General features: G+C 35.4%; 1 non-coding gene across 1 annotated transcript; it reads left to right on the top strand.

Moving 5' to 3' along the window:
* The first annotated feature begins 3,339 nt into the window (after window positions 1-3,339).
* Window positions 3,340-3,470, top strand: LOC126012620 (small nucleolar RNA SNORA51). Its single transcript, XR_007497071.1, has one exon. It is a non-coding gene; the product is annotated as a small nucleolar RNA SNORA51 (small nucleolar RNA).
* The last annotated feature ends 11,805 nt before the right edge of the window (window positions 3,471-15,275 follow it).

The following is a 15,275-nucleotide window of genomic DNA, read 5'->3' on the forward strand; positions in this document are numbered from 1 at the left end:
CACCTAGTCAAACTTTTTGTTCTAATATTTCTATTGTTTTCCAATCAAATTTTTATTGTAAAGCTCCTTTCCCCTCAGTTAGTACAAAGAGTCTGGCTTCACTACTGATACGGAAAATTCTAATTTATTTCATGTCATTATTTTTCAACATTCTGTTTGCATCATCAGTCAAGTCATGAAATTATTTTATACATGTTTTACATATTCTATTAGTCCTAGTTAGTACCCTCATTTTTTTTTTTTTTGGTTTTTGGGCCACACACAGGGGTTACTCCTGGCTATGCACTCAGAAATAGCTCCTGGCTTGTGGGACAATATGGGATGCCAGGGGATTGAACCATGGTCTGTCCTAGGCTAGTGCGTCCGAGGCAGATGCCTTACTACCTCTGTTACCGCTCTGGTACATTAGTTGAGTGGCATGTTTATATGGAAACATCCTTTCATATTTGATATAAATTGTCCTTGCTCATAGCATAAGATATTTTTTTATATTATTGGATTTGACTTGCTAAGTTTTTCAAGTACTTCTTTCATATATTTATAAGATATATATTTCTATAATTTGTGTATGTATGTCTGTGCATGTGTGTGGTCTCTTTCTGCTTTTGTTATCAGGGTTATTAATGTTTACCAAAAATATTTGGGAAAAATCTTATTTCTTTGACTTTCTGGAAGATCCTAGAAAGAATTGAAAGTGTTTTTAAAGCTTTGATAGAACTTGAAGTGGTTCTATTGTGTTTCAAGAATTTGGTTTATGGAGGCCCATAATTAATCTTCAATTAGTTTGATATTATTTGTCTGTTAAGATGTTGTATTTCCCCTAGGTTCAACCTTTGAGGCTTAGGCTTACTGTAGTTCTAAAATTTATATTTATTATAAATTCTCCAATTTCATAAACATTTTCTTTTCTTTTCTTCTTTGCTATTCTTTCTTCCTTTTCTTTTTCTTTTTTTTTCGTTTGTCTCTTTCTTTTCTTTCTTTTTTTTTTTTTTTTGGTTTATGACCCACACCTGGTGAAACAAGTGGATACTCCTGGATATGCACTCATAAATTGCTCCTGACTAAGGAGACCATATGGAACACCAGTACTAGAACCCAAGTAAGTCCATCCTTGGTCAGCAGTGTTCAAGGCAAACACCCTACCACTGTCCTATTGCTCTGTGTCCGCATAAATATTTTCATGGCAATCATTGTTTGTCTCTTTTGCCACTACAGAAATTCGGCCTTAGCTATCTTGCAGTCATTAAAGGAATTTCAGTACCAAAGCAAGCTGCTAAAAGTTCCTTGCTGGCTTAGCATATTTGCAACTTAAAGTCCAGCCAGCTCTCTCTGTCAGCCTTCTCACTTCCAAAGGCCAAGTCAAAACATAACATCTTCAAGACAATGGTCTTCTCTCCCTGCTTTTGAGCTTCAAAGCAAATGATTTCTGTCTTGGGAACTCTCCCTATTAATTTGTATACCTGCTTGCAAACAGGTTTGGTCAGTGTAGAATTAGATTATTTCACTAGGTATAATTATTGTATCCCTTTTTTTAGTGTTATTCTCTTTCTATTACCAGATCATAGGAAGTGGGTCTTAGTCCCTAGCTAGAATACTATTTCCCTCAGGTTAAGAATATTTGTTATCAGGAGTAAACCAGGATTCCTGCCATCCCTTAATTTACATCAGTAATGATACCTAGGGCCAGGAACTTCTTTGATATGTAAGAATTTAGTCTTCCTTTTATCCCCTAACTCCTAACTGAAACCTATTCTATTCTAAGGTTACAAAACACCAAAAGCTATGTGTATTTGTTCTGAAATCAAACATGTACATTACATTCCTTTCATATTACGACTGCCTCCTTTTCCCTTTATATAATCCCTTTCCGAAAGATTAAATTTGTCACACTCTTGCCAGAGATGTGTTGACCCCATACATACTGAGTGTGGTATCATTATTTCATATTTCATATTTGTCCGCTTCATGTTCCTGCTTATTCCCAGTGAGAGTTTATCTGACCCACTAAGGTTTTGCCTGTGGATGCAACATGTCCGCAGCAGATGGGGCCGGAGCTGTGGCACAAGTGGTAGGGCGTTTGCCTTATGCATGCTAACCTAGGAGGGATGGCAGTTAAATTTCCTGGCATCCCATATGGTCCCCCATGCCAGGAGCAATTTCTGAATGCATAGCCAGGAGTAACCCCTGAGCATTTATGTGTGTGTCCCAACAAAAAACAAAAACAAAAAATACCTGTGGAGAATTTTAATACATACACAAAACATTCTTAAAGTTTATATAAAATAGTAATAATCTCCCAACCTGAATAGCCAAAGTAATGGTAAGAAGAATATATAGGAAATTTTATTCTTTCCAAAATTAAATTTTATAATGCTACTATATAGCTTTAGAAAATTTTAGTATCTCAGAACAACAAAAAAGAACAGAGAGCCTAATGACAGATTATTTCATATACAATAAGCAAATATCTGATAAAGGTGCTAAAAACTTAACATGAAATAAAATAAAGCAATTCTCTTAAACAAAAACTGACCAATAACATAAAATAAACTCAGATTACTATTTATACAAAGCATAAAAGTCAATTAAAATTAAATAAAATAGAGGCCAGAGTGTTGGCACAAGAGGTAGGGTATTTGCCTTGCATGCACTGACAAAGGACTGACTGGTTTGATCCCCTGGCATACCATATGGTTCCCCTAGCTAGGAGTGATTTCTGAGTGCATAGCCAGGAATAACCCTGAGTGTCACCAAGTGTGGCCAAAAAAAAAAAATCAATAAAATACTATGCAGCCATCAGGAAAAATGAAGTCATAAAATTTTCTTATACATGAATGGACATGAAAACTATTATATTGAGTTCAATAATTCAGAGGAGAGAGATAGACACAGAATAGTCTCACATTTTCCTATACTTGGATATATATGGAATCTTTCATGCTAAGTGAAATAAGTCAGAGGGAAAGAGATAAATACAGAATGGTCTCACTTATCTATGGGTTTTGAGAAAAATGAAAAACATTTGTGTAATGATTCTCAGAGACAAAATAGAGGAGGACTGGAGGGTCCAGCTCCTGACATGAAGCTCACCACAGAGATTGTTTAGTGCAGTCACAGAAATAATTACACTGAGAACTATCATAACAAATGTGACTGAATGAGGGAAGTATAAAGCCTGTCTAGAGTACAGGCCTGTGTGGGGAGGGGGGGAAGGAACCTTGGGATATAGGTCATGGGAATGTTGCACTGGTGAAGGATTTTATATATATATATATAAAATATATGTAATATATATAAATAATATATTTAAAAATCATAAATAAATAAAAGAAAAGATAAGGCCTCCCAATTCTTACCACAGGTTGTGTTCTTTACACTGACTGTATAGAAAGAGGAGGTATAGTAAATGCACCCCATATGCACCTCAACCCAGGCCCTTTTCCGGTCTGATTGTGAATTGGGGGACAAAAAAAAGTATAGTCTCACAAATCTATGGGATTTAAGAAAAAATGATATTATTGTAATAATACACAGAGACAGAGACGCTGTTCCTTCCAGCCCATGTAATAAAGCTTACCACAAAGTGTGGTGAGTGCTGTTAGGGTAATAACTATACTAACAACTATCTTGACAATGGTAGTGAGTGAGAGAAAAAGAATGCTTGTCTTGAAATCGGGCAGAGAATATGGGAGGAGAGAAATGAGGGGCATTGGTGGTGGGAAGGTTACACTGGTGAAGGGGGGTGTTCTTTTTTAGAACTAAAACATGCAAACATATTTGTAATCATGGTGCTTAAATAATGATATTATTAAAATAAAAATAAAACAAAGAAATATACCCTAAAAAAGAGTGTTTTTGCCTTAAAAGACTACAGTTACATAAATAAAAGTTACATAAATCTGTGGAGCTAGATATAAGGTAGCAATTTCTCTTGTATCAGCCTGATGATGGGGATTCTGACCAAAAAATGTCAATTAAAATAGATTAAAATATTTTATATCTGACCTGAGTACATAAATAATATTGAGTAAAACAGGCAGAACTCTCTATGACACTGAATCAAGATATGTTTTCAATGATTCAGTGTCATTGGTCAAGCAAACAGAAGCAAAGATAAAGTCACTGCATTAAATTAAGAAGCATCTACAGTACAGAAGTGATAACTAAAATTAAAAGACAACTCACAGACTGTAAAAATATTTACATACCTTCAGTAAGATAAAGAATTAACTTCAAAGATATATAAGTACTTACATATTAGCAAGAAAAATAAAACATTTAATATAGGGGGTTATGTGAAAAGAAATTTTGTCACATAATAGAACTGTTAAAAAAACATGTAAATTAATGGTATCACTGAGCATCAGGCAAATGAAAAACAAAACAATGAGAAACCACTGAAAACCAGTGAGACAATAAATGAAACCAATCTGTGTTGGTGTGGATATAAAAAGTATAAAGTCTTGTTCACTGCTGGTGAACAACAATACTATTATCTGCTTTTGAAAGCAATATGGACTTTAAAATTTAGATTCTATGTGGCCTATCCACTGCACTACTTGCCTTCAACTCAAACTATGCAAAAACTCTTCTCATAAAATGTATTTGCATTCTATATTTTGCTTTACTCTTCACAATAACCAAAAAATGAAAAACATTTAAATAATTAAGTAAAGATGACTGTAGAAGAATTATGACTTTTTTCTTTACAATGAAACAGTACTCATCTAAAAGATAGGCAATATCATTCAATTTGCAACTTTGTGGATAAAACTGGAGGGTATCATACTTTGTGAAGTCAATCAGAAAGACAAATACAAAATGAATTCTTATGTGGAATATAAATTCAAAAGTAAGGAATCAACACATGCCTCTAGGCAAAAACATCTAAAAAAATCTGTTTACAAAAGAAATTTGGCATGGCAATGATTAGGGTGGAAATGGGGAAGTAGAGTGGGGGAAAGGTAAGAGGAAATTCCTAAGTAAATGCTGGAGGGGAACAGAAGTAACAGGTACTATAAGCAGCAGTCTGCTACTGGAAGGTGTGCTTACACAGTACACAAATTGTAAATCAATGAGAAAAAATACAATTTAAAAATATGAATAATTTGTGTTGTTTGTTTAAAGACTATAAATATTTATTAATGTCATTTTACTTGACTTTGGTGTAGTTAAATACTGTCAAATATATGACATAATACTTAAATATGAACACTTTTATAGTTTAGTAAAAAAATTGAAAAATATTTATAGCAAATATAAAAAATACACTAGAAACTACTAGACACAATGATACTTGTGTTAATAATAGTATAAAAATACAATATGAAAGTAAGTATTAACATATGCATAGGTTATAAAAGAGATCTATAATGTTGAATTTAATGGATATATCTTTAGATATCAAATTGAATTTCAAGTTATTATGAACACATATATAGATCTATTTATATTATATGTATGATTCCATCTTCTGTTCATTTATTTTAAGGCTCATTTCCAACCTATTTTCTTGTATGGAGGTATTATGCAGCTCAACTTTCATGTCACTGTTTCTGTCCTCTCTAGCTGTGACTCTGCTGGTGAAGCTTTCTCTAAGGTAAGACCCAGCTATCAACTCGAAAGAGAAGTGTTCCCCAACTTTCTCTGCCTGGGAACCTCTTCTTTTGCTATGTAAAAGACTACCTGCATTACTAGATCTTACCCCTCTAGCGTTTGGGGAATTGGTTTGAATAAAGAAGGGAGTTTGGGGTTTGGTCTTGGCAGTGAGAACACATGGCAGAAAGAGCCTATGAGGATGAAAGACCATGAGGAAAAGTAGACTAATTCTGATTCATCTTTTGACTGGCTTGGTATTATTTCTCTGCCACTACCCTGCTTCATCAGACCAGTCCACCTAAGGGGTTAGAAACACGGTGCCTAGGGCTGTCTCACCAGCTCATAGATATTTCTATTTTACAGCCTTATATTGAATTTTTCCTTTCACCTACCAAGTTTTTCAGCCCTCTACTCTCATGGTTTTTTTAAGAAATATTTTCTCATATTTTTTATTTCTACTCTCATTTTCTTGAGTCGCATTTGATTTTTATTTAGTTCATCCTACGATTTCTTTAAATTTCGTGAACATCCTCAACATTTCCTTTCTAAAGTATTTTTTTAATTTCTTAACATTTTTTCTTTATTTTATGAAGACAAAGATGGAAAGAAAGAGGACAAGGTGAAGTTACATTGGGAAGACAATCACCCATAAACAGAATTCTTAGAAGTAATCCCCTTGCTGACACCTTAATTTTGAAATTTTAGCCAAAAAAGCATAAAGAAAAATAAAACAAAACACATGTACAATTACTTTGTCCCTCAAGTCCCCAGATTTTAGTACATTTCAACATTTCTTTGCAGTACACAAAGCAATCTAAAGCCACAAAATTTATGTAACTTCTTTTAACATTGAAGGCATAGTATTGTTTTTACAGTTCCATGCACATGCAAGTTAATTTAAGTTAACCTCAAAAGTTTAAGTGATAGACCTTGAAATTTCCTAATCTGAAGTTTAATATTATTTTATTAGTCTGTTTTGACATTTTTAAAATTTATTTTAAGAAAATCTATCAGATAGTTGACACAATTGATCATAATACATTTGTTTCAGAAAGAACAGAGGCAAAGTTATTTAAAAAAAAAGAAAGACTAACAAAACGGAAGAGAAAGAAAGGATTCAGTAGCAAGTACCATATTTTTCAGTGTATAAGACGACCTTTGAAACAAAAAAAAAAGTCAACCAATAAACAGGGGTTCATCTTATACACCGAGTATATCCCGAAAAATGTTTCAATATGCCACTAAACAAAAATCGTCTGAATATTGCCACAAAACAAATTTTCCAACTCGATCCTGCACCAATCACTGCAAGGCTGTTCAGACTGCCTCTCTAACTCAGCCAGTCCAAGCTGGCTTTTTATGAATGCAAATTAGACAATGTTCTTGACCTTAAACTACACTGTAAAAAGCCTGCTCAGATTGGCCAGAGTCAGAGAGGACGTCTATTACAGTATAACCTTTGAACCTTTGCTTGTTGTGATTGGCTCACTGTGGTACATACAGTTGCAGCACAGGAACGTTATGTCTGATACAGTGAATATAGGCCGAAACCTATGTTTTAACTGCAAAATTAGGGAGTCGTTTTATATGCCCAGTCATCTTATACACCAGAAAATACGGTATATTTTTGAAAATTATTGAATGACCAATTAATTCATTAAAGGCCCAGCAGAGGTTTAATATAAGCTTTTCTTCTTCTTCTTCTTTCTTCTTCTTCTTCTTCTTCTTCTTCTTCTTCTTCTTCTTCTTCTTCTTCTTCTTCTTCTTCTTCTTCTTCTTCTTCTTCTTCTTCTTCTTCTTCTTCTTCTTCTTCTTCTTCTTCTTCTTCTTCTTCTTCCTTCTCCTCCTCCTCCTCTTCTTCTTCTTTTCTCTCTCTCTCTTTCTCTCTCTCTCAGGCTAAGAGTTAAAGGAGTACAGTAAAAACAGTGTTCGCACTCTAATTGCTTGCATAGGCCCAGCAAAATATGGGGGACATGGAAAGGAAAAGCCTTGCCTAAATATAAGGAGACCTTACCCCTGATGTTTTCTGGCATAAGACCAACTCTAGGCTCCAGGTATACTAGGTTGTCCAACCCAACTCATTGTCTGTAGTGCCAATACATAATTTTTTTACACATTTGCTGTCCTTGGTGTCAGGTTTATGTTGTTAAATATCCTGGAATCTGTGCATATCCTACATCGAAGTCAGGATGATGTGGAGAGTCCTCTAGTTTCACCTCACAATTAGAGGGCAATTCAGAGAGCCCTGTCCTGAAAGCATGTATTTGTTGCTGTTAAGTTTTCTGGGCGTTAAGGGAAGTCTCTTTTGAGTAGGTCGATGCCAGAGCAGTTGTAGGGTCTTCTCTGGAAGAGGATTGCTTCCAGGTGATGTTATAGACAACCATGGTTGTTTCATAGATGGTATCCCTGGTTCAGGGTTGAATGGACAATGTCCATTCTTCTGAGGCCTGAGCAGGTCATTATGACAATGTTTAGGGTGTAAGGTCCCACTGCATTACAAGATTTGTGTGTTCCTATCTCTATTAAATAAGAACTTGCCTGTGTGGCAAGAAGAACAGAGAAAACAGTGGGTAAAATTGTCCCTGTATAAGAGAATATTTAGTAAGAGTTATTGCCATTAAGGAAATACAGATAAGATATTCAAAAGATATATATATATATATATATATATGTATATATATGTCCCTTTTATGTTTTTTGAAGTAGTTGGGGGGATGTTAAATATGGTGCACCTCTTTGGTCTGTGATTTGGCCTGTGCAGTCTGATAACCGGCTGAAAGCAGTCCCATATCAGGAAAGATGCCGGAGCCATGACTTCTTAGAAATCGAGTCACTTAGCAAGCAAAAGTCCACAATGAAGGAGGAAGGAGGAACAGAGGCCTCTGAGAGTAGTTAATAGCAACAGTACATCGGGATCTACTTCCTCTCTAAAGTTTTTATTAGAGGGACTATCTAGATGGTTGGTATTAGTTGGGCCTTCAGAACTACTATCTTCATTCACAAAGTATGGTTTGGTACTGCAATGTTTCCCCATTTTGACCTTTGCAGTTAGGTGGTGTTATTTAATTTTTTGTACTAGGATTCGTTGACTAGAAAAAGATGAACAGCCGAGGGTCAGAATACACTAGAGCTATTCTTCTTTAGAAGCTGGTTCTGGCTCTTGCATCACTGGATCACTCAGTTCACTTCATGGTCAGATTCATTCAGCATGCTAGTCCTGTCTTGTCTCCATCGAAATCCAGACTTCCATAGTGTTTCTCCAGACTTTATGGATTTAATGATTAATGGAATAAATAGAAGAATGGAGCTGGAGCGGTGATGCGAGCTGTAAAGTGTCTGCCTTGCCTGTGTTAGCCTAGGATTGACCGCGGCTTGATCCCCAGATGTCCCATATGGTCCCCAAGCCAGAAGCAATTTCTGAGAGTAAAGCCAGGAGTATCTCCTGAGTGTCAACCGTCACTGGGTGTGGCCCAAAAAACAAAAAAAAGGAGGAATGATAGATTTTTAATGATTATTATATTAGTCAAAGTAAATTTTCTACTTTGTATGCCTCAAATATATTTTTCCACACCCTTTTAATTCAATTATCCTTTTTGCCCTTGTTTTCTGGAACATGCCTAGCAATCTGGCAATGTTGAGGGGTTACTTCTGGCTCTACACACAGGAGTTAGCCCTGTTATTGCTATGGAGACCGTATGTGTTGTCAGGGATCTAACCTAGGTACACCAGGTGCAAGACAAGCAATTTATCCTATATATTATTGCTCCAGCATCTCACTTAAACTTTTAAGAAATGTACTATTTACTATATACTAAGGACTTCTAGGTTTGGGTACAGATAATGAATAAACTTAAAGTGTTTACAATACATTTCACTTACTATATTTAGCAGACATCATTTGGAAAGCTAACAAAATAATTTATTCCTAGATTTGAACCACCAAAAATGTTTTAATGAGTTTGAGAATGCTGTGTAATATATATATTTTGAGGTATCCAGAACTAACTATATTCTTTTGCAAAAAAAAAAAAAAAAACCTTTACTGAAACTGATTAAAATGCTATAACGAAGGTCATTTTGTATAGCAAGTGCATTCTGCTTCAATGACTTTGCTTATTTTGTGTTTTTATCTTCATTCTACTCATTCCTCTTTATTTATACTGAGACTATTTTTGCTTTATAATTGCATGTTTATTTTTGTATTTTATTTCAAAATTCTGAGGTCTGATATAAGCTTACAAAAATATAGAGAAAGTTCTCCTTAATAAATTCTCTGTCATTTACTTTGTAAATAATTTGTTCTAGTTTCCTATCGTATAAGCAAAATGGAAACAAATTATGTTTATGAGAAAATATTTGAGTGTAAGTAATGTAAGACAGAGTTATGGAAAGAGGAAAATTTATAAAAATAATCTTTTATGTATTTGAATTGCTGCTACCTTATTTAGGAAGGTAACATATTTGTACTGTAAATTATAAATAATTGCACCATAATTATATATGTAAATGCCTTTGTTGTAAATAATGATCTTCATTGCATGTTTTATTTGGTGTAAACTAAAGTTATTACATTTGTTAAATTAAAGCTAATTTTGTATTGTATTTTATACCATTCTTTTCCCAAAAAGAGATTATTCCAAGCTTCCTCTTCTCTTCACTACTCATTTTTGAATTGTAAAGATCCACCTATACTTGATTAAAATTAGATAGGCACTATTGTTTGTTAAATACATTGGCCCTCTGCTGCCCCAAAGTAGATTGAGACTGATCAGTAAAGATCTTAAGGTTCTGTCCTCTAGGCTGGAAGCTTACTGACTGACCACCTTGCTGTTTTCCCTGTCTGTTTTATTTCTTAATTCATGCTGCACGCATGCCCTAGATCCATTCACCTGGGTTTAGATTAAGGCAAGTAGGTACTTTACACACCAATATTCAACATCTTACTTCTCTGTGACTTATAAATAGCAACAATATGGTAGATTTTTCTAAAAATAAAGCACAATTTCATATTTTTCCTGAAATAAATTAATCTTATGTAATATACCCAGGGAACAAAAGTTTTAAACTTAGCTGTAGTTTATAAAGAAACAACAACAACAAATAATTGACTCACTTGAGGGCGATACTTATTGTATTTTCCAGCATATAAGACAACTGAGTGTATAAGACGACCCCCTAATTTTCCTGGTAAAATACAGAATTTGGGGTATATTCTCCATATAAGACTACCTCTCTTTTATGCACACCAAATGAAAATTAAAAACCGTAAGAGAAAAAGAATAGAACCCCCAAAGGTTAACATGCATGTTTAATAAAGTTAGACTTTGGAATGCCAACAATTATTTTACATTTGTCATTTGTAGTGAGTGACTGTGATTTTTTGTGATCTACATTGAGAGCAAGGACAAGGAGCTCCTCCAAGAGCATAACGAGAGAGAGAGCGAGAGGAGAGAGAGAGAGAAAGAAGAGAGAGAGAAGAGAGAGAAGAGAGAGAGAGAGAGAGAGAGAGAGAGAGAGAGAGAGAGAGAGAGAGAGAGAGAGAGAGAGAGAGAGAGAGAGAGAGGAGCCTCTTTTGTGTCCCATAAAAGCTGAACAGAGGACTGAGCACAGGAAAGCTGCATACCCTATAGCTGGAAGAGATAAATCAGGACAAGCATAGCACTGAGCACAAGAAAGCTTCATACCAGAGATGATACCAGGCAGCTTGATGGGATGCAGTGCCTGGTAACTCAGCTCCACTATGTGCCCTGAAAGATTAAACAGGACAAGCAGAGAACTGAGTGATAATGACTGGCAGCTGGAAGGGATGCAGCAGTAAGAGGGGGCAGATCACTGGCCATAAAGCTAGAGTAAGTTTCAGCATGACATAAACTGGTGTATAAGATGACCCCTGACTTTTAAGAGGTTGTTCATGGATTACAAAGTTGTCTTATCAGGTCTACTCTAGGACAAGAGAGACCAACAAACACAGCAAACTTATCTATAAAGATGACATTAAATCCCATGACAATCATCTCCCTCAATATCAATGGACTAAATTAACCAATTAAAAGACACAGAGTGCCAAAATGGGTCAAAAAGATGAATCCAACCTTCTGCTGCCTACAAGAAACACATCTGAATAGTCAGAACAAATATAGACTCAAAATCAAAGGCTGGAGAAAATTATCCAAGCAAATAACACCCTGAAAACACCTCGGTGGCCATATTAATATCTGATGACACCAACTTTATACTCAGAAAAGTGGTAAGGGACAAAGATGGACACTATATACTAATCAAGGGATATGTGCAACAGCAAGAAATCAGACTATTAAACATATATGCACCCAATGAGAAATCAGAAAATTATCTAATACAATTACTGACAAATCTGAAAGAAGAAATCAATAATAACACAACAATTGTGGGAGACCTCAACACGGCCCTATAAACACTTGATAGGTCTACCAAATTGAAACTCAACAAAAATATACTAGCCCTGAAAAGAGTAATGGAAGATAGAGGACTAGTATGTATATATATGACACTCCATCCCAAAAAACATGGAAACACATTCTTCTCCAATGTATATGGGTCATTCTCCAGGATAGACTACATGCTTACACATAAAACATACCTTCATAAAATCAAGAGGATAGAAATCATGCAGGCTACCTTTGCTGACCACAAGGTTCTGAAATTAGAAGTGAACTACAAAGGCAAACAGAATAAAAACTTTAACAATTGGAAATTAAACACCCTGCTACTGAACAACCAATGGGTCAGAGATGAAATCAAAAAAGAAATCAAAACTTTCCTGGAAACAAACGATAATGAAAACACAAACTGCCAGAATCTATGGGACACAGCAAAAGCGGTCCTGAGAGGAAAATTTATAACTTTGAAAGCAAATATCAGGAAGGAAGAAGTGGCATACCTGAATAACTTAATGACAACTCAAAAATTTAGAAAATGACCAACAAAAGAACCCAAAAATAGGAGACAGAAGGAAATAACAAAGCTGAGAGCAGAAATCAATGAAGTAAAAAACCAAAAAAACAATTTAAAAGATCAACAAAAGCAGAAGTTGGTTCTTTGAAAAGATAAACAAGATTGATATACCATTGGCAAAACTCAGAAAGAAAGAGAGAGAAATCTGATAACTAGTATTAGAAATAAAAAGGGGAGATCACGACAGATATTGCAGAGATCCAAAGGGTAATCAGAGACAACTTTGAGAAACTTTATGCTACTAAACATGAGAACCTTAAAGATATGGAAAAATATAACCTTCCACATTTAAGTAAGGAGGATGTAGCATATCTAAACACCCCCATCACTACTGAGGAAATTGAAACTGTAACCAAACATCTGCCCAAAAAGAAAAGCCCAGGCCCAGATGAATTTCCTAATGAATTTTTTCAAATCTTTCAAGAGGAGCTACTACCAATCCTAGCCAGGCTCTTCCATGAAATTGAAAAAACGGGAACACTCCCAAACAGCTTTTATGAATCCAGCATCACATTGATACCAAAACCAGACAGAGATACTGCCAAAAAAAGAAAATTACAGACTAATATTCCTGATGAATTCTGATGCAAAGATCTTCAACAAAATCCTGCCTAATAGGATCCAATGCATCATCAAGAAGATCATACACTATGGGCAAGTAGGTTTTATCCCAGGAATGCAAGGGTGGTTTAACATCCATAAATCTATCAACATCATACACAACTTCAACAAGAAGAAAAATAAAAATCACATGATCATATCAATAGACGCAGAGAAAGCATTTGATAAGGTTCAACACCCATTCTTGATAAAAACTCTCAGCAAGATAAAATAAAAGGAACCTTTCTCAATCTAGTAGAAGCCATCTACCACAAGCCAATGGCAAATATTATCCTCAATGGAGAAGAACTAAAAGCTTTTCCTCTAAATTTCAGTACAAGAAAAGGCTGTCTGCTATCACCACTCCTCTTCAAAATAGTACTGGAAGTTTTTGCTATAGAGATCAAGCAAGAAAAAGATATCAAGGGAATCCAGATATAAAAGGAAGAAGTCAAGCTCTCATTGTTTGCAGATGACATGATACTCCACTTAGAAAACCCCAAAGTCTCTATGAAAAAGCTTCTAGAAACAGTAGACTCATATAGCAAGGTGACAGGCTACAAAATTAAACCACAGAAATCAATGGCCTTTTTATACACCAATAAGGATAGGGAAGAGAAGAAAATCAAGAAGGCAATCCCAATCACATTAGTGCCACACAAACTCAAATATCTTGGAGTCAACTTGACCAAAGACATGAAGGACCTATACAAAGAAAACTATAAAGCCCTGCTCCAAGAAATAAGAGAGGATACACGGAAATGCAAACACATACCCTGCTCATTGATTGGCAGAATTAACATCATTAAAATGGCAATACTCCCCAAAGCATTATACAAATTTAATGAGATCCCCTTAAAAATACCCATGACATTATTCAAAGAAGTGGATCAAACATGTATGAAGTTCATCTGGAACAATAAACACCCTCAAATAGCTAAAATGCTACTTGGGAAAAGGAAAATGGGAGGCATTACTTTCCCCAACTTTATACTGCACTACAAAGCAATAGTTATCAAAAGAGCATGGTATTGGAATAAAGACAGACCCTCAGATAATTGGAATAGGCTTGAGTTCTCAGACATTGTCCCCCAGACATACAATTACCTAATTTTTGACAAAGGAGCAAGAAATCCTAAGTGAAGTAGGGTGCTGTCAGAACTGGTTAGCCACTTGTAAAAAAGCGAACATAGACCCCCAGTTAACATCATGTATAAAGGTAAAATCCAAGTGAATTAAAGATCTTGATATCAGACCTGATACCATAAGGTATATAGAACAACACGTCGGTAAAACACTCCATGACAATAAGAGTAAAGGCATCTCCAAGGAGGAAACTGCACTTTCCAATCAAGTGGAAGCAGAGATCAACAGATGGGAATACATTAAACCGAGAAGCTTCTGCACCTCAAAAGAAATAGTGCCCAGTATACAAGAGCCACCCACCGAGTGGGAGAAACTATTCACCCAGTACCCATCAGATAAGGGGCTAATATCCAAAATATACAGAACACTGACAAAACTTTACAAGAAAAAAACATCTAATCCCATCAAAAAATGGGGAGAAGAAATGAACAGATGCTTTAATAAAAATGAAATACAAATGGCCAAAAGGCACATGAAAAAATGATCCACATTCACTAATCATCAGGGAGATGCAAATCAAAACAACGATGAGATACCATCTCACTCCACAGAGATTGGCATACATCACAAAGTATGAGAACAATCCGTGCTGGTGGAGATGTGGAGGAAAAGGAACTCTTATCCACTACTGGTGGGAATGCCGTCTAGTCCAACCTCTCTGGAAAGTGACATGGAGATTCCTCCAAAATCTGGAAATTGAGCTCCCATTCGACCCAACTTTTCCACTCCTAGGGATATACCCTAAGAACATTAGAATACAATACAAAAACCCCTTCCTCACACCTATATTTATTGCAGCACTATTCACAATAGCCAGGCTCTGGAAACAACCAAGATGCCCTTCAACAGAGGAATGGCTAACGAAACTGTGGTACATATACAGAATGGAATATTATGCAGCCATCAGAAGAGATGAAGTCTTGAAATTTTCCTATACA

This window comes from Suncus etruscus, chromosome 6 (genome assembly GCF_024139225.1).
Source record: "Suncus etruscus isolate mSunEtr1 chromosome 6, mSunEtr1.pri.cur, whole genome shotgun sequence".
In the NCBI taxonomy this organism is placed as follows: Eukaryota; Metazoa; Chordata; class Mammalia; order Eulipotyphla; family Soricidae; genus Suncus; species Suncus etruscus.